Below are 21,070 nucleotides of genomic sequence, written 5' to 3'. Positions count from 1 at the left end.
CTTTTGGGGGACACCTCATATCTAAACCACAACATGTCTATACCATTTTGGATTCCAACTTGCAATGTATGCATTTCCTGTTTTTCCACATTCTCACCAGCATTTGATGGTGTTAGTATTGATTTTTGTCTTAGCCATTCTAATCGGTGTACTCTAGTGATATTTCATTGTTTAAATTTGCATTTCCTTAATGCTTAATGATGTTGAAAATATTTTATATGCTTATTTTTCATCTGTATATCCTCTTCAGTGAAATGTCTGTTCATGTGTTTTGCCCAGTTTCTAACTGAATTGTTTACTTTTTACTGTCAAGTGTTGAAAGTTCTTTATATATTTTAGATACCAGTCCTTTGTCAGATATGTAGCTAACCAATATTTTCTTCCAGACTGTAATAAGTCTTTTCATCATCTTCACAGTCTTTCACAGAGCGAAAGTTTTTCAATTTGATGAGGTCCAATGTATCAAATTTTTTCTTTTATGAATTACACCTTTGGAGTTTTGAGTTAATTTACTCAAAGAGTGAGGATTAAATCAAGGTTAATGTTTTTGCCAGTAGATACCTAATTGCATCACTACCATTTGTTGAAAAGACTATCTTTGCTCTATTGAATCGCTTTTGCAACTTTGTAAAATAAAGACTCATTCTTTTCCCATTAAGCATGTTAGTTGAAGGTTTTTCTTAATAAATACTCTTCATCAAGTTGAGGAAGTTACCCTTTATTCCTGCTTTTTGAGAGTCTTTTTTTTACAAAAATCATGAATAGGTGTTGAATTTAGTCAATGTTTTAAAAAAATGATTGCTATGATCCTGTGACTTCCTCTTTAGTCTGTTCATGTGTTTTGCCCATCTTACATTTTTTTTGGCAGTACTGGGGATTGAACCCAGGGACTTGCACATTTTAGGCAAGTACTCTACCACTGAGCTACATCCATAGCTCTTGTTTATTTTTAGAGTCAGTGTCTTGCTAAGTTGCTGAGGGGCTCAATCAGTTGCTGAGACTGGCCTCAAACTTGCAATCCTCCTACCTCAGCCTCCTGAGTTGCTGGGATTACAGGTTAGTACCACAAGACCAGTTGATTACTTTGATTTTCCAGGTACTTAACCAACCTTACACCTCCAGAATAAACCTCCTTGGTTATGATGTAGAATTGCTATAAATTGCTGAATTCTATTTGCATATATTTTGACTACTTTTGTATCTAAGTTCATGAGGGATATTGGTGTATAGTTTTGGGGTTTGTTTTTGCACTTTCTTTGTCTGGTTTGGATTATCAGGTTAAAGCCTGATCTTATAAAGAGAGTGGCAAAAATATTCCCATCCTCTTTTATAGAAAATATGATGGGTAATAAGTGGTAGTTTTCTATTAAACACTTGGTAAAATTTCAATTTTCTGCTTCTTTATATCTTCGGTGCTGGGGATCAAATCCAGGGCCTTGTACTTGCAAGGCAAGCACTCTACCAACTGAGCTATCTCCCCAGACCTGTTTCTTTATATCTTTTATTTCTTTTCTGTGATTTTTAACTTTTTATTTGTTTGAAATGTGTCTAGAATTATTCCTTGAAGCATTTTTATGAACTTTTTTTTTTTTTTTTGTGGTGCTGGGGATCGAACCCAGGGCCTTGTGCTTGCGAAGCAAGCACTCTACCAACTGAGCTATCTCCCCAGCCCTATGAAAAAATTTTTTAAAATACATTTTGGACAAAAATGCTAACAATGTTATCATATTGATATTGATACTGGCATCTACAGATTACCTTTGTTCATTGTTACAGATCTTCCTGGACTGGGGGTAGCTCAGTGGTGGAGTACTCACCTGACATGAGCAAGGCCCTGGGCTCAATCCCTAGCATAGAGGGAAATCTTTCTCACTCTTTGTATAACAAGTGATTTTTAAAAATTGAAACCTTTTAATATTATGTTTAGGCTTCTGGTTCTTATTTAAACCTTTGGCTTTAGGAATTCCTTCTGACACTATTCTAGCAGGGGAAGGGGAGAAACTATCTCCTTATTGACAGGTGGAAGTAGAAGTCCATGCTCTCCACTTGGCCTCCATTGGCACCTGGGGGGCCTCCTCATTGCTGTCATGAAGATTGGTAGTTCAGGCTTCTCATATGGTCTCCCTGCTACCTGCCTGATGGGAAGGAGTTGGAGTGCCTTGTTATGGTTCCTGACATGACATGCACTGAAAGGAAGATAATATGGGGAGCATGCAGTGGTCTCTTGTGCTGGGCACTGGTGAAATCCTGATTCACTAGGCCTCCTTTGCCATCATCCTAGCAAGTTCACTGGAGCTCCTTGCTCATTGAGGATGGAGTCTTGCCTTCACTAGAACTCTGCTGGAAAGGATGGGTTGGGGATGGGGTACAGCAATTATTTTCTAAAAGTTTCCTCTTTTGCCAGGTTGACCCTTTCCTTATACACTAGCCAGAGAGAGTAGAGAGCTGGGTTTTCTTGGGGCTTTACTGTCTATACATTTTTAGCATTTTGAGTTGCCAGTTTCTCTAGCACCTAACTTGAGATATATGAGGATAAAATAAATCTTTGTGAACTCACCACTGTGTAATGCCTTGGATCCTGAAGTCCTTAACTCATCTGCCATCTTCTCTCCACATTTCAGTGTCTTCTTATGTTTGTTTCATTTTTTAAAGTCCAAAGATTTTAGCTTTACTCAATGGAAGAAATAATGAGGCAGGGAAGCAGGTCAACTCCATTTTTCTGGAAATACAACTCCCTGCTATGTTTTGGATGTGATTTATCCCACAAAGTTTCATGTGTTGGAGGCTCGGTCCTCAATGTGGTGATGTGAGAGGTGGTAGGATGTTCAAGAGGTGGGCATAGAGGGAGGTACTTGGGGGCTCTGCCTTCAGAAGGGAATAAGATGGGTTTTATGGGACTCTGAGATCTCCCAAGAGCATTGTTATAAAGAATAAGCCTGATGTAACCCAGCTCTGGCTTCCTCTCTGGTGATATCTTTCTCTCTCATACATGCTTCCACTAAGATGCCATCTTCCATTAAGCTCTCACCAGAAGCCAAAGATGGAGCCACCCAATTTTGGGATCTCAAACTCAAAAACTGTAAACTAAATAAATCATTTTATTTATAAAGTAACCTAACTTCAAGCATTTTGTTATAGTACCAAAAATGAACCCATACAGTCCTGCATTTTTAAATTCAGAATGTGAGAGATTTTAAGATGGTAATGTGATACACCATGGTTCTTAAGTAAGCTTGAATATGCATCAGAATTGCTTGGATGGCTTTTTAAAGCAGATTTCTGAGCTGAGTGTGGTGGTACTTGTGTGTAATCTCATTTTTTGTGGAGGCTGTGGAAAGAGGATCCCAACTTTGAGGTTACCTGTGTCTCAAAAAAAAAAAAAAAAAAAAAAAAAAAAAACAATTAAAGGCGGGGCTGGAGTGTTGCTCAGTGGCAGAGCATTCCTGGGTTCAATTCCCAGTACCACAAAAACAAAAGCAAAAGCAAGAATCTCCCATGGATTTCTGAACTCATCCCCAATATTCTGATTGGGTAAATGTGGGGTGAATTTTGGGAACTTGCATTTCTAACAAGTTTAGCCAATGCAATTAGTGCGAGATCATATTTTAAGACCACTGCCATATTATTTTCAACCTACTTCTCAGAATCACCTGATGAGCTTATATTGTTTTTCTACGTGTTTCTGGAATTCTTTTAAAATTTTATTTGTTCTCTTTAGATACACATGACAGTAGAGTGTATTTTGATATACTACACATAAATGGAGTATAACTTCCCATTCTTGTGGTTGTACATGATGTGGAGTTTCTCTGGTCATGTATTCATATATGAGCATATATTTGTTGACTGATATTTCTTCTTCTATAAAGTGTCTGTTCAGTTCCTTTGCCCATTTATTGGTTGTTTTCATGTGTGTTGACTTGTTTGAGTTCTTTATATATCCTGGAGATTAATGCTCTGAGGTACAGGTGGCAAAGATTTTGGTGAGCTTAATTTTTTAAAAAAAGGAATGTCCAGGCATTACCTACCCCTGATCTCCAGATATTTTGTTTCTATTGTTCTGGAATAAGACCTGGAAATTCAGTAGTTTAAAAAGTTTCCCAGAGAAAAAGGAGCACTCATACACTGTTAATGGGATTGTATTTAGTACAACCACTATGGAAATCCATATGGAGGTTCCTCAAGAGACCAAGAATGGAACTGCCATATGACCCAGCTATACTACTTCTTGGTATTTATCCTAAAGAATTACAGCCATCATACTATAGAAATACATTCATATCCACGTTTATAGCAATGCAAATGACAATAACCACATTATGGAACCAGCCTAGGTGTTTTTCAACAGATGAATGATAAAGGAATATATAAAATATACACATAACATAGAGTTTTATTAAGCAATGAAGAATAAAATTAGGTAATTTTCAGGAAAATGGATGGAACTTGAGAACATTGTGTTAAGCATAAAAGTTAAATTCAAAAGGTCAAGGGTCATGTTTCCTCTCATATGTGGAAGCTAGAGAAGAAAAAGGGGGAAGAGGGAGGGAGCATCTCATTAAAGTAGAAGGGAGACTACTAGAGTGGAAGACAGGGACCAGAGGAAGAGAGAAGGGGAGGAAAAGGGGGAAGTACTAAGGAATGGAATTGACCAAATTATGGTATGTGCATGTATGGATATGTACAAATGAAACCAAGTATTATGTTTCATTATAATGCACCCATAAAAATAAAGCAATAGGAGTTAAAGAAAAAAGTTTCCCAGATATGAATGTTTATAGCAGCATTCTTCATAATAGCCCCAAAGTGGAAGTAAACTAAATATATATAAATGAATACATAATCAAAATGTACATACAATCAAATATCAAATATAGCATCAAAATAAAACATACAAATATAAATAAAATATCCATAAAATGGGATAATATTCAACCATAAAAGTGAAATAGTGACACATGCTACAATATGAATGAACCTTAAAAATATTACATAAAGTGAAAGAAATCAATCATAAAAGGCCACATGTTTTGTGGTTCTACTTATCGAAATGTCTAGAAATGGCAAATCTGTACTATTAAAACTTAGTGGTTGTCAGAGTTGGTGAAATAGGAGGAAAGAGAGCGACTGCTAATGGCTATAGGATTTCTTTTTGGAGTGATGAAATGTTCTGGAATTAGTTGCGAGGGTTGTATAACCTTCTGAATATACTGAACACCACTAAATTGTACTCTTTAAAAGGATGAATATTCTGGTGTGCTATTTTGTAGCAATAAAAAATTCTTGCCCAGTGATATATCCAATATATTCCAATAAGTAGAACAATATAGTATTATACCTTACAAGAAGTTGCAAGTGCTAACTAATATCCAGGTAAAGGGTCTGTTTCTATTTATGTAGGCCAGAGTTTTCTGAACATATCTGATTAGAAGAATAAACTGAGGGCTGGGGTTGTGGCTCAGTGGCAGAGTGCTTGACTAGCACATGTGAGGCACTGGGTTCAATTCTCAGCACCACATAAAAATAAATAAATAAATTAAATCAAATAATTCTGTCCAAACATATTTTAAAAAATATGTTTTTTAAAAAGAAGTAGAAGAAACCGAGATCTTGTTGATACAGAGTCCCAAACTCCTTCAGTGAGGGTTCAGATTTTGGATTATAATCAGATGCAGGTCTATAATGGTGCCTGTAATCTGTTCTTTTAACATTTACATGAAGTGATTTTGATTTTTCAAGCAATTTGAAAAATAGTCTTAGGTGATGGAGAACCACCGAAGGTTTTTTTCTCTTGCAATTGAAAATTATATTAAGCCCAGTGCAGTGACTCAGGAGATTGAGGCAGGAGGAAGCCTCACAAATTTGAGGCCTGCCTTAGCAACTTGGTGAGGCTCTTAGTAATTTTGTGAGTCCCTAAGCAACTTAGTGAGACCCTGTCTCAATATAAAAAAATAAAAAAGGCTGTGGATGTGGTTCAATGGTAAAGGGTCCCTGGGTTAGATCCCCAGTACCAATAAATAAATAAAAGAATAAATAAATAATCAAAGAAAAAAGAAAATTATGTTATTTTCTAAAATGTCTCATTGTTTTGGTAGAAGCTAGTTAATTTAATCAGAGTTTTAATTTACCACAGATGTGTCAAAGAGAAATGAAGTGTTTATATAATTGAGCAGTTTTAAACAATGAGAAATGTTCTGTGTATTTGTAGAGTCTATTTGATGTTAAGTCTAATTATGTCTCCAGAGTTGGTTCCCACAGTTAACAGACGTGAATTCGTGTCAACTGTAGATTTGTATATACTTTCTCCTAGTTTGCCTGTCTTGTTCCTTTTTCCTTCAATCCATATGTAGCACATTCCAACAATTACATAATTTATACAATTTTTTCAAAATGGAAAATTTCTTTTCTTTCTGACAGTACTTTTTAAAAAGATTCAAGCAATAAAGAAAAAACTTAAGCTCTCCATATACTCGTCTACTTCCCAGAAATAACTTCTGTTAACACTGTAGTATATTTACTTTCAGACATCTTATGTGTATATACAAAAGTGGAATTATGATATAACTTCTATTTTTCCTGTTAATGTGGTGAACATCTTTTTATTTCAATGCTTTAAAGGTTTTCTTATCCACCAATTATAAAACAATAAGTAAATAGAAGGAAGACTAGTAGAGTAGAGGAAAGGGAACCGGGGAGGGAAAATGGAAGTATTGGGCATTGAAATGGACCAAATTATAGTCCATGCATGTGTGAGCAGGTTAAAATGAACCTTGCTATTATGTGTAGCTATAATGCACTAAGAAAACTAAGGAAAACATTATTAAGCTTCCTCATCCAAACGCAGAGCAGATAGGTCATTCGTTGTAATAGCATGGTTCTTTTGCTCCGCGGCTAAAGGTCTTCACTGGACCGCAGCTCCGGAGCAGGGTTCGGCTACCAGAAATCGACCAAGCTTCTCATCCGGAAGCTGCCCTTCCAGGGGTTGATAAGAAAGCTCGCCCAGGATTTCAAAACCAACTTGAGGTTTCAGAGTGCAGCCAAGGGCTCGCTTGGGGGATGGGACCAGGCTTTGTAGTATGGGGGAGAGCTGCATGGCTTCTCCTGGAAGGAAGTTAATAGTGTGGCTCTTGTCCTCAGCAGAAGGCTAGTGAAGCATACCTGGTGGGTTTATTTGAAGATCCTAATCTGTGTTCCATCCATGCTAAGAGATATCCGGGAGAGAGAGATTAAGTGAAGGCTGTTTTTATGGCATTGTGTAGTAAATTCTGTAAAATACTTTAGTTTAATTTGTGACTTTTTTGTAAGAAATTGTTTATGATATGTTGCATTTGTACTTAAATCATTCCGTCTTTCACTCAGGATGAATTGGAAAAGTGACTCTTCACAGACCTCAGTGATGTGAGCAATGTTGCTTGGGACTGACAAGTTGCTAAGATGCAGAAGGGATGGGTGATGTTTCTTTTCTTTTTTATTTTTACAGACTGCATTTTGATTCATTGTACCCAAATGTGGTACAATTTTTCATTTCTATGGTTGTACACAATGTAGATTCACACAATTCATACTCATACATTTATGTAGGGTAATAATGTCTCTCTCAGTCCACCATGTTTCATACCCCACCCCTCCCACCTCATTTCCCTCTACATGATCCAAAGTTCCTCCATTCTTCTCTTACCCCTGCTGCCATCTCCCATTCCCCACCCCCGTTATGTCTCATCATCCACTTATCAGAGAAAACATTTGGCCTTTGGTTTTTTTGGGATTGGCTTATCTCACTTAGCATGATATTCTCCAACTCCATCCATTTGCCTGCAAATGACATAATTTTATTATTCTTTATGGCTGAGTAATATTTCATTGTGTATATATACCACAGTTTCTTTATCCATTCATCAATTGAAGGGCATCTAGTTTGGTTCCATAGTCTGGCTATTGTGAATTGAGCTTCTATAAACATTGATGTGGCTGCATTACTGTTGTATGCTGATTTTAAATCCTTTGGGTATAAATGGAGGAGTGGGATAGCTGGGTCAAATGGTGGTTCCATTCTTCTATGTTTTCTGAGGAATCTCCACACTGCTTTCCAGAGTGGCTGCACTAATTTGCAGCCCCACCAGCAACGTATGAGTGTACCTTTTTCCCCAAATCCATGCCAACACTTTTTACTGCTTGTATTCTTGATAATCGCCATTCTAATTGGAGTGAGATTAAATCTTAGGGTAGTTTTAATTTGCATTTCTCTAATTACTAGAGCTGATGAGCACTTTTTTATATATTTGTTAATCACCTGTATATCTTCTTCTGTGAAGTGTCTGCCCAGTTACTTAACTCATTTATTGATTGGGTTCTTTGTGTTTTTGGTGAAAAGTTTTTAATAAATTTTGGAGATTAGTAGTCTATCTAAAGTGCGTGTGGAAAAGATTTTCTCCCACTCTGTAGGCTCTCTTTTCACATTATTGATTATTTCCTTTACTGAGAAAAACCTTTTAAATTTGAATCCAAGGGATGGATGATATTTCTTGCTTCTCATGATACATGTTTCCATGTGTTAATGATTTGTTGGGTAGTTATTAAGGTACTAGAATTGATAAATGTGTACAGGGTCTTTTTGCAATAAAACTGGTTATGATTTGAAAAAAAACCTTCCTTATCTTTCTTAATAATGGTGTGGCATTTCATTGTGTGTATAGATAGGTAGATATTAATTTATGTAATCAGTACCCTTAAAAGACATTATAGTCCATTTCATTGCTACTGTGTTCTTTGTCTCTGAAATAACAATTTAGACATTTAAAAATAAAACAATGATTATACTAGGAGAAAAAGTACAACATATTTATGACCATGGGGTAGGAAGAGCTCCTTAAACCATGACAAAAACCCAGAAACTACAAAGAATATGCCAATCAAACCTGATGGCAGAAAAGTTAAAAATTTTAACTGTCACAATTAACGAAGTTGAAACATGTATTAACAAATTGGATTAAATTGTCACAACACATGACAGAAGTCATCATTCTGCTGTGCAACAAGCTCACAGAAAGTATTAAGAAAAATTCAAAATTAAATAGGAAAGTGGGATAAGTGATATTAGTCAATTCATAGGAAGTGAAATACAAGTGGCTCATAATCTTGTGAAAAACTGTTCAACTGTGCTAATTAAATAAAAATTAAAACAATGCATAAGCCATTCACCAACTTCCTTTAGAGACTTTATATCTATGAATAAGAAAAAATATGGCATAAAGGAGGCCGCTCGGCACAGCGCTGGGACTCGGAGCAACCACTGGGGCTCTGGCGGCTGCCCAGGGGAGGAGTGGCGAGGAGAGCTGTTTGGACTCAGGACACCAGGGCCTGCCCTGAGGAGGAGGAGGAATGTGGCCACTTGGATTTGGAGTGACTGCACCAGAGCTACAGGCGGTTGCCAGAGGAGGGGCTGCGCGGCGAGCTGTTTGGACTCAGAACGACGCTTCTGAACCCCGGGGCCTGCCCTGAGGACGAGGAGGAGGAAGAGCAGCGCGGCCGCTTGGATTCGGGTGACTACACCAGAGCTACAGGCGGTTGCCAGAGAAGGGGCTGCGTGGCGAGCTGTTTGGACTCAGACCACTTCTGAACCCCGGGGCCTGCCCAGAGGAGTAGGAGGAGGAGGAGGAGGAGCGCGGCGGGTCCTTTGGACTCGCAGTGACTGCATTAGTGCTCCAGGAGGCCGCTCAGAGGAGAAGGCGAGTGGTGAGTTGTTTGGACTTAAAGGGACAGCTCCTGAACACAGGGGGGCTGCCTGGAGGAGAAGCGTAGTGGGTCGCTTGGTCTTGAGTGGCCGCACCAGAGCTCTGGGCGGTTGCCCAGAGGACGCGTGCAGCGGGTCACGTGGATTCAGAGCCACTCAGAGCAACCGCTCCTGAACACCCGGGGGGTTATCTGGAGAAGGAGGAGGAACGGGGAGGGTCACTTCGACTCGGAGTGATTGATTGCCCAGGGCTACGGGTGGTTGGTGGGAGGAGGCACGAAGTGAGTTTCTTGGACTCCTAGTGACCGCACCGGAATACTGGGCGGCTGTCTGGAGGAAGAGGCCTGTGGCGGGTCTCTGGGACTCAGAGCGATTGTTTGGGGCCCCAGGTGGCTACTCAGAGGAGGGGCCGCATAGCCAGGCGATTAGGTGCAGAGCAGGGTCCCAGGATCTAGGAGGCTTCTGGGTGGAAGAGCCGCACAGAGATAGACTTAGGGCGGAGCAAAGGTTCCAGGCCTGCGGGCAGATTCTCTGAGGAGGGGCAGCCTAAGGAGATTCATCTGCGAAGGGTGAGGCTCCCAGGCCCAGGAGGTAGGGCCGGGCCCTTTGGAACTTTGCAGAGGAAGGCAGCCCAGCCCAGGCGGTAGCTATAAATTGAGGGGAACCTCTAGGAGGGAACTGACCAGCGAGACATCCCCACCGGGTGAGTCTTCCCTACTGGGGGAGGTTTCCCCACAAGGACGGTAAAACCAGAGACTCAGGCCCAAACAGGTCTTGCCTCAGCCCGCAGCCTAGGTCCCCTTTGGATGACCATTGGTTAACAAGTGGAGGCACCTCTGCCCACTAGCAGGGATTATACCCCACCTGAAGGCCACCACTCCTAGAGAGGCAGCTTCCTTGTGGAGCACCGCATTATCAACTTCCTCCAAGACTTCAGCCTACTGAAGGCTAAGGGGGGATATATATAGAAATCTTCAGGGACATTGTAAGTCAATAGAGGAAATCTGCAATATCTCAGTGGTCCACTGATACCTGAACAGTATGAGAAAACAAGGAAAGAAAATGCTGCAAACAAATCTAGATGTTACATCAATAAAACCCAATGACAGCATGGCAGAAGAAATGACAGAAAAGAAGTTCAGAATGTACATAATTAAAATGATCAGAGACGCAAACGATGAGATGAAAGAGCAAATGCAAGCATTGAATGATCGCACCAATCGACAGTTAAAAGAGCAAATACAGGAAGCAAAAGATCATTTCAATAAAGAGTTAGACATATTGAAAAAAAACCAAACAGAAATCCTTGACATGAAGGAAACAATAAACCAAATTAAGAACTCCATAGAAAGCATATCCAATAGGATAGAACACCTGGAAGACAGAACCTCAGACATTGAAGACAAAATATTTAACCTTGAAAACAAAGTTGAACAAACAGAGAAGATGGTAAGAAATCATGAACAGAATCTACAAGAACTATGGGATATCATGAAAAGGCCAAATTTAAGAATTATTGGGATTGAGGAAGGCCTAGAGAAACAAGCCAAAGGAATGAACAATTTATTCAATGAAATAATATCAGAAAATTTCCCAAATCTGAAGAATGAAATGGAAAATCAAGTTCAAGAGGCTTATAGGACTCCAAATACACAAAATTACAACAGACCCACACCAAGGCACATTATAATGAAAATACCTAACATACAAAATAAAGACAGAATTTTAAAGGCTGTGAGAGAAAAGAACCAAATTACATTCAGGGGGAAACCAATACGGATATCAGCAGACTTTTCAATCCAGACCCTAAAAGCTAGAAGGGCCTGGAACAACATTTTTCAAGCCCTGAAAGAAAATGGATGCCAACCAAGAATCTTATACCCAGCAAAACTTACCTTCAAATTTGATGATGAAATAAAATCCTTCCATGATAAACAAAAGCTAAAAGAATTTACAAAAAGAAAGCCAGCATTACAGAACATTCTCAGCAAAATATTCCATGAGGAAGAGATGAAAAACAAAGAAGCAAATCAGCAAAGGGAGGAATTATCCTAAAGGAATTGTCAAATAAAGGAGGAAACAAGTTGTGTCAAACAAATAAATAAACAAAATTTAAAAAATGAACCAAATGACCGGGAAACCAAATCATTTCTCTATAATAACCCTGAATGTTAATGGCCTGAATTCATCAATCAAAAGACATAGACTGGCAGACTGGATTAAAAAGAAAGATCCAACAATATGTTGCCTGCAAGAGACTCACCTCATAGAAAAAGATACCCATAGACTAAAGGTGAAAGGATGGGGAAAAACATACCATGCACATGGACTCAGCAAAAAAGCTGGAGTATCCATCCTCATTTCAGATAATGTGGACTTCAAGCCAAAGTTAGTCAGAAGGGATAAAGAAGGTCATTTCATACTGCTTAAGGGAAGCATAAATCAGCAAGATATAACAATCATAAACATCTATGCCCCAAACAGTGGCTCATCCATGTATGTCAAACAAATCCTTCTCAATTGCAGAAACCAAATAGACAATAACACAATAATACTAGGTGATTTTAACACGCCTCTCTCACCACTGGACAGATCTTCCAGACAAAAATTGAACAAAGAAACCATAGATCTCAATAACACAATCAATAATTTAGACTTAACGGACATTTATAGAATATACCATCCAACCAAGAGCGAATACACTTTCTTCTCAGCAGCACATGGATCCTTCTCTAAAATAGACCATATATTATGCCACAAAGCTAATGTTAGCAAATACAAGAAGATAGAGACACTACCATGTATTCTATCAGATCATAATGGATTGAAGTTAGAAATAAATGAAAGAGTAAAACACAGAAACTATTCCAACATCTGGAGATTAAACAATATGCTATTATATGATGAATGGATAACAGAAGATATTAGGAAGGAAATTAAAAAATTCTTAGAGGTAAATGAGAACAAAGAAACATCATATCAAAATCTCTGGGACACTATGAAAGCAGTACTTAGAGGGAAATTTATTTCATGGAGCGCATTTAATAAAAGAAGTAAAACTCAACAAATAAACGACCTAACACTACAGCTCAAAGCCCTAGAAAAAGAAGAACAGAACAGCACCAAAAGTAGTAGAAGACAGGAAATAGTGAAACTCAGAGCTGAAATCAATGAAATTGAAACAAAAGAAACAATATAAAAAATTGACAAAATAAATAGTTGGTTCTTCGAAAAAATAAACAAAATTGATAAACCTTTAGCCACACTAACAAAGAGAAGACGAGAGAAAACCCAAATCACTAAAATTCGGAATGAACAAGGAAATATCACAACAGACACGATTGAAATACAAAACATAATTAGAAGCTATTTTGAAAATCTATACTCCAACAAAATAGAAAATTTCGAAGACATCAACAGGTTTCTAGAGACATATGAATTGCCTAAACTGAACGAGGAGGACATACACAATTTAAATAGACCAAGTTCAAGTACTGAAATTGAAGAAGTCATCAAAAGCCTACCAACAAAGAAAAGTCCGGGACCAGATGGGTTCTCAGCCGAGTTCTACAAAACCTTTAAAGAAGAGCTCATTCCAATACTTCTCAAAGTATTCCATAAAATAGAAGAGGAGGGAACCCTCCCAAACTCATTCTATGAAGCCAATATCACACTGATACCTAAACCAGACAGAGACTCATCAAGGAAAGAAAATTTCAGACCAATATCCTTAATGAACATTGATGCAAAAATTCTCAACAAAATTTTAGCAAATCGCATACAAAAACATATTAAAAAGATAGTGCACCATGATCAAGTGGGCTTCATCCCAGGTATGCAAGGTTGGTTCAACATCAGGAAATCAATAAACGTAATTCACCATATTAATAGACTTAAAGTCAAGAATCACATGATTATTTCAATAGATGCAGAAAAAGCATTTGATAAAATACAGCACCCCTTCATGCTCAAAACACTAGAAAAAATAGGGATAGTGGGAACATTCCTTAACATTGTAAAGGCCATTTATGCTAAGCCCATGGCTAATATCATTCTAAATGGTGAAAAACTGAAGCATTCCCCCTAAAAACTGGAACAAGGCAGGGATGCCCTCTTTCACCACTTCTATTCAACATCGTTCTTGAGACTCTGGCCAGAGCAATTAGACAAACCAAAGAAATTAAAGGGATACGAATTGGAAAAGAAGAACTCAAACTATCCCTGTTCGCTGATGACATGATTATATATTTAGAGGAACCTGGAAATTCCACCAGAAAACTCTTAGAACTCATAAGTGAATTCAGTAAAGTAGCAGGTTACAAGATCAATGCCCATAAATCCAACGCATTTTTATACATAAGTGATGAATCTTCAGAAAGAGAAATTAGGAAAACTACCCCATTCAAAATAGCCACGAAAAAAATAAAATCCTTGGGAATCAATCTCACAAAAGAGGTGAAAGACCTCTACAATGAGAACTATACAACACTAAAGAAAGAAATTAAAGAACACCTTAGAAGATGGAAAGATCTTCCATGTTCTTGGATAGGAAGAATTAATATTGTCAAAATGGCCATACTACCTAAAGTGCTATACAAATTCAATGCAATTCCAATTAAAATCCCAATGACGTACCTTACAGAAATAGAGCAAGCAATTATGAAATTCATGTGGAAGAATAAGAAACCCAGAATAGCTAAAGCAATCCTAAGCAGGAAGAGTGAAACAGGGGGTATTGCAATACCAGATCTTCAACTCTACTACAAAGCAATAGTAACAAAAACGGCATGGTATTGGTACCAAAATAGAAAGGTAGATCAATGGTACAGAATAGAGGACACGGACACAAACCCAAATAAATACAATTTTCTCATACTAGACAAAGGGGCCAAAAATATGCAATGGAGAAAAGATAGCCTCTTCAACAAATGGTGCTGGGAGAATTGGAAATCCATATGCAACAGAATGAAACTAAACCCATATCTCTCACCATGCACGAAACTAAACTCAAAATGGATTAAGGACCTCGGAATCAGACCAGAGAGCCTGCAGATTATAGAAGAAAAAGTAGGTCCAAATCTTCACCTTGTTGGTCTAGGATCAGACTTCCTTAACAGGACTCCCATAGCACAAGAAATAAAAGCTAGAATCAACCACTGGGATAGATTCAAACTAAAAAGCTTTCTCTCAGCAAAGGAAACTATCAGCAATGCGAAGAAAGAGCCTACAGAGTGGGAGAATATCTTTGCCAATCATACTTCAGATAGAGCACTAATCTCCAGAATCTATAAAGAACTCAAAAAACTCTACTCCAAGAATTCAAATAATCCAGTCGACAAATGGGCTAAGGAAATGAATAGACACTTCACAGAAGAAGATCTACAAGCAATCAACAAACATATAGAAAAATGCTCAACATCTCTAGTAATAAGAGAAATGCAAATCAAAACCACCCTAAGATTCCATCTCACCCCAATTAGAATGGCGATTATCAAGAATACGAGCAACAACAGGTGTTGGCGAGGATGTGGGGAGAAAGGTACACTCATACATTGCTGGTGGAGCTGCAAATTAGTGCAGCCACTCTGGAAAGCAGTGTGGAGATTCCTTAGAAAACTTGGAATGGACCCTCCATTTGACCCAGCTATCCCACTCCTTGGCCTATACCCAAACGACTTAAAATCAGCATACTATAGAGATACAGCCACATCAATGTTCATAGCTGCTCAATTCACAATAGCCAGACTGTGGAACCAACCTAGATGCCCTTCAATTGATGAGTGGATAAAGAAACTGTGGTATATATATACAATGGAATATTACTCAGCCATAAAGAATGATAAAATTATGGCATTTGGAGGCAAATGGATGAAATTGGAGAATATCATGCTAAGTGAGATAAGCCAATCTCAAAAAGCCAAAGGACGAATGATATCGCTAATAAGTGGAGGATGACACATAATGGGGGGGGGAGGGAAGGGTTAGTGTTAGGGTTAGAGTTAGGGTTAGGGAGGGGGGAAAGTATGGAGGAAGGAACTACTGTATAGAGGGTAAAGAGGGGTGGGAGGGGTGGGGGAAAGGGAAAAAATAACAGAATGAATCAAACAACATTACTCTATGTAAATTTATGATTACACAAATGGTATGCCTTTACGCCATGTACAAACAGAGAAACAGCATGTATCCCATTTGTTTACAATAAAAAAAAAACAATGCAATAACATTTTTGCCTATTAGCTTTGAGTGTGGGAAAGCAGAGGTTCCTTCACTGTCATGAGTGTGAAAATTGGCACAACCACGTCAAAAGGACAATTTTGCATTTCATCTTAATATTTAAAATGTTCACACTCTAGTGATCTAGTGGTTGCATTTCTAGGACTCTAACCTGTAGAAATGACATGCACACATAAAGAAATATGTACACTTTCACATATTGCAGCAATATTTGAGAACAAAATGTAGAACCAACCAATGATTTCCCAACATGGAAATGGTTAAATAAATGATGGTGCAGTACTATGAAACTTTCCAAGGAATGAAGTAAATGTGCATGTATTATTATGAAAAATATATAGGAAGCAATTTTATGTTAAAAAACACCTAAATTACACAATAATATGTATGCTATGATCCCATTTTCATAAAAATGTTTTGTAACTGTATCTACTGTATATGTATTTGTATGTGTAGTTCTGTGTATTTGTGACATAAACACACACACATACACATGTATATACTTACAATATATACACACACTAGAAAAATGTCTGGAACATGTAACAAATGTTAATAGTAACTACCTCAGGCTAGTGAGACATTAACAATCTCTTATTTTAACAAATATGATTTTGTTACAATGAAAAATGTGTTACTTTTGCAAATATATATATTTAAGACATTTATTTAAAATATACATTTAGGATAATATATGGATATAGCCATATATAGATATACTATATATATGCATTTCCATCTGGAAGTTGTTTCTGTGAAAATTGAGAGTTTTAGAGCAGGAATAAACAGGAACAATTAGAGCTTGGCCTTAGTGTAATGGGGAGAAAGGCAAGTACCAAAGGACAGATAGCAGAGACACTGTGAAAAGGAAAATCTATATGACCTCACAATGAATTATATGTAAGTGGAGAGACGAGGGTGAGTTAAGATCCTGAAAGAAATTTGGAGATAGCATTAACCTGGGTAGTGAAGGTAGAGGAACTGATTTTGAGGGGGAAATTATGACTTCAGATTCTAGACATGTGTATTAGTTTATCTATTGCTACAAAATAAATTACTTCTAAACTTAGTAGTTTAAAAACTTGTTTTGGACCTATGCCTCAGCTGGAAGATCCAAAATCTAGAATCTTCTGATGACTTTTTTTACTAGCATGTCTAATGACTGTTGCAACTGGTGACTAGTGTTAGATGGGAGTCTAGCTGGGACTATTGACCAGAACACCAACATGTGGCCTCTTCATGTGACCTGACTTCCCTACAACATAGTAGGGAACATAGTCTGGGTTCCAAGTGAGAGAGCATCCTGATGACGGAAATACAGAGAGAGATTGAGGTGGAAATCTTATTGCCTTTTAAGACCTTGCCTTGGCCATCACACCACACTGGCTCTACTATACACCATTGGCCACAGCAGTCTCAAGCCCCCTTCTCCAGATTCAAGGGTGAGAAACCTAGATCCCACCTCCCAGATGGGAGAGTGTTAGTCATATTTTAAGAGCATGTGGGGTGAGATTAATGCATAGTTGTGCCCATCTTTGGAAAACAAATCTGTCACACTTCATCAGACCTTAAGGTGAATTAGACTATTAATGGCTTCATGGATTATCACTTTGAGATAGACTTGCATTGTGTTAGTCAGTTTTTCCATTGCTGTGACCCAAATACCTGACAAAAAGTACTTAGAGGAGAAAAAGTTCATTTGGGGTTTATGGTTTCAGAGGTCTCAATCCTTAGATGGCTCACTCCATTTCTCTGAACCTGAGGTGAGTCAGCCTATCATGGCCCAGTGCAGAAAATCCACTCCCATCATGGAAGAAAGGAAGCATAGAGAGAAGGGAAAAGGGGCTACAGGGAAGATGTACCCTTCCAGGGCACACCCACAGTGACCTACTCCTCCAGCCATGACCCACCTCCCTACAGTTACCACCCAGTCAGTTCATTCTAATTAGGATGGACTGATTAAGTCACAGTTCTCATAACCTACTAATTTTATCTCTAAGTATTCCTGCATTAACAGACATTTTTGGGAGACACCTCATATCCAAGCCATAACATGCACATAGTCTAGGGACCCTGATGACATCCAGTGTTTTAATCTAAACAAATAAGTCACTATAAAGTTGGGGAGGCAACATCATTAATCGTAGGGAGCATGGTTGGAGTATGAAATTTTAGTCTTTGATTTAAAAGATATTTTAAAGATATAATATGAAAACTTTAAAAAGACTCAAAAGTCTTTCACAAGCTGTGTTACCTTTCTGTTGCGATAGCAAAATACCTGAGAACAAACAACTTATGAAGGAAATATTTTGGCTTACAGTTTCAGAGGTTTCAGTTCATGGTCACTTGGCTCCATTGTTTCTTGCTCTGTGGTGAGGCAGAACATCATGGCAGAAGGGCGTGGTGGAGCAAAGCTGCTCAACTCATGGTGGTTGGAAAGCAAAGAAAGAAATTGAGGAAGGCGCCAGGGACAAGATACATCCTTCAAAGTCACCTCTTTCAACTAGGCCCCACCTCCTGAAGCTTACATCACCTCCCAATAGTGTGATTAGCTGGGGGCCAAACCTTCAACACATGAGCCTTTGGGAGACATTTCAGATCCAAATCATGGCATTCAAGCTTCTCTGTGATCTGACTCTTGCCTAATTCTTGTGGTTAATCTTCCATTTATTCCTTAATTCACACTTTAACTCCAATGCATGCCAAATGTCTAGAAGCTTATCAAACTATCTTAAGTCAGCTTCTCTAGAAGCAGAGCCTGAGGCAGGGATTTGGTCCTTGTAATTTACTGATAGAGAACTCTCAGGAAGAAGGGAGTATAGGAAGCAGGATGGGGCAGGGGGCTTAGCAAAGCAAGAATGTGAGCTGCTTTGCAGTCAAGCTTGGGTCCAGATGGAAGTTACAAAGGCGATGCCATTCTGAGGCAAGTATCAGACAGTCATTGGCTGCAGGAAGGGGTGATAGCAGGCTGCTGATGTGATAAGGCCTGACCTCCACCAAAGGTGACTTCCACTCCTAAGGGCAGTTTTCTGGAGAAATGGGAGCAGTACACAAATGAGGCAGCCTTGGGATTGGAGGCTCTGGCCAGTAAAGGGAACCTGGGGACCTGGGGACTTGGGAGGACCACCTGTGGGGACATCACACATATGAATCAGTTTCAAGGCTTCATACTATGGTACCTATTATTTCTTTATTTTGGGAGATAATCACCTCTTTGCCACTAACTCATCTTCATCTCAGGTCAAGTTCAGGTGCACCTCTTTCAGGAGGCTTTCCGTGATAACTCTTCAGCTATGTCCTCTTCATCTGTGCTCATGTAGAATCTTGTGTAACTCTGTCTCTGAGCACTTACCACACTGTATTAAAAACATCTGTCTCTATATCAGGCTTTTCCAGTGGAATAGCAGTGTACCAAGGCAGGAACCATGTCCTGTTTGTCTTTCAACCTCAGGCATGTAGCAAAATGCCAAGCAGAACCTAAGTAAATATCTGATGAACTGAACACCAAGTAAATGGCTTCTGTGGCCACGTAAGTCCAGCTTGCTCTGCTGCCAAGAACAGTTCCATGTGGGAAGAGGGAAAATGGGAAGACTAGCAATATGCTTGGGATGAATTAAGTGATTTATGAGATATAAACCAGGGGTTCTCACTATACCTAAGTAAAAATAGATTCTACGATTCCTTTTTATTTTATTTTTTGGAGTGCTGTGGATGGAACCCAGGGCCACAGCATGATAGGTGAGCACTCTACCACTGAGCCTATGGATACATTTTAAAGAATATATTCTAACATTGATTCAATGTTGTCAATTTTTTTATTTTTATTTTTTATTTTTACAGACTGCATTTTGATTCATTGTACACAAAATGAACGAATGTTCATTTCTATGGTTGTACACAATGTAGATTCACACTATTCATGTAATCATACATATACATAGGGTAATACTGTCTGTTTTATTTTACTATCTTTCTGTCTCATTTTACTGTCTTTCCATCTCATTTTTTTTAAAGTAGCCTTCAGGAAAAAAAGAGAAGAATGATGAAGCCTACACTTTAGCAGGAATCAAAAAATTTTTTTAATTAGTGGAAATGGTTTGGTAGAAAAGCTGGTTTAGAATTCTTCACATCACAGATACTCCTAAGAAGTTAAAAGAAAACTAAAACTAAAATAGATTGGCACTCTGGGCTAAATAAGATGCAAAGGGCCTAAAACAAAGGAAAGGCAGCAAGGAGGTGGATTCAAGTGATATCCAAAAGGTAATAACTAGACAGCAATTGATGACCTGGTGGATGTGGGGAAAACGAGAGATGGAAGAAGATTCTAGGTTTCTGGAGACAGGAGAGGATGAGACTGACTGTGACAGGTCTCCCTCACCACTGTGCTCAGAATCACTCTATGTGTCATGTGCACCCCTGGGACTCTACACGCAGAATAAGGATTCTCTTGCCTGGTGAGTCCCTGACATTCCATACTACAGGAAGGCATGGGGTGGTGACCTCAGGGGAGTGAGGTAGAAGGAGAAGAACTCCACAGAACTTATGAAGGGGAAAGATGGAGATTCTTGGGCGTCAGTGCAGACACTCCTGCACCCTGACTTGTGGCAGAAATTTACTCAAGTGGCAAAACCCACTGGGGAGCTTTGTGAGGACTGCCCTGGGCCAAGTTTCATCACCAACTATTTTATTTTTAGCCCACACCACCTCTCAGAACAACCAGGTCTATAAATGTCCATACAGCTAGCTGTGCCTGGACCCTGGCAGAAGGGAACAGCTAAAAAAGGATTGTATTGGGCCTTGTGCTGGGCACTTGGCTGCCTTTGATTGACAGATGCCTGAATTTCACTTTGATTTTCTTGATGTCCCACTATCATCACCATCCCTCACCAGCTCTCCTCCCATCAGGTTTCAGAAAGAGGGTTCTCTGAGCACAAGTTGGTCAGCAGGTATCATATCACAGCAAACTGAAACCCCATATTGTCCCACAAGACGGGTTACCGAAGGCCAATCTCTTGGGAGATGCAGGAGGGCCTTCTTCAGACTGTATTGCTGCTTGCAGCTGGTTGGCTACTGCCCTTCTCTCTGTGTCGCATCTGCATCCTGCTG

This window comes from Sciurus vulgaris (assembly GCF_902686455.1).
Source record: "Sciurus vulgaris genome assembly, chromosome: X".
In the NCBI taxonomy this organism is placed as follows: Eukaryota; Metazoa; Chordata; class Mammalia; order Rodentia; family Sciuridae; genus Sciurus; species Sciurus vulgaris.
This window is presented reverse-complemented; position numbering follows the sequence as displayed.